General features: G+C 42.7%; 1 long non-coding RNA gene across 1 annotated transcript in view; it reads right to left on the bottom strand.

The window, feature by feature from the left end:
• LOC116849392 overlaps window positions 1-358 on the bottom strand; it is a 10,557-nt gene that overhangs the window by 9,914 nt on the left and 285 nt on the right. The gene's annotated exons all lie outside the window — the stretch shown is intronic.

Here is a 358-nt window from a genome sequence, read left to right as displayed (position 1 = left end):
TTGAGAACTATTAAACTTTAAAGTAGCTTCACTCTGAAAGTCATTAGTAGTTTCCGCACAAAATTAACTTATTCTACATTTACTTTATCTGTACAATTGCCAATCATATGACTCTTCTCTCCACACTTAAAGCAAGCGCCTTTTTCACGCTTCGGTAGCTTACAGTCTCTGGACATGTGACCGAATTTGCTGCAATGTAGCACCGGGTTTTCGTCTGCATCGTACTGGAACCCTCTGCTATTTCTTTCTTCAGTGATGCCTCTTTTTTCGGTGACGTTTCCTTCTTCACCTGGGGTCGTCCCTCCTTGGAGCCTTTGCTCCATATCCTGGAATCTTGTTCTGAACGGTTCTTGGTCTC

The sequence above is a fragment of the Odontomachus brunneus genome, unplaced genomic scaffold (genome assembly GCF_010583005.1).
Source record: "Odontomachus brunneus isolate Ranch 3 - 2012 unplaced genomic scaffold, Obru_v1 Obru_scaffold_114, whole genome shotgun sequence".
NCBI lineage: Eukaryota > Metazoa > Arthropoda > Insecta > Hymenoptera > Formicidae > Odontomachus > Odontomachus brunneus.
This window is presented reverse-complemented; position numbering and strand designations above follow the sequence as displayed.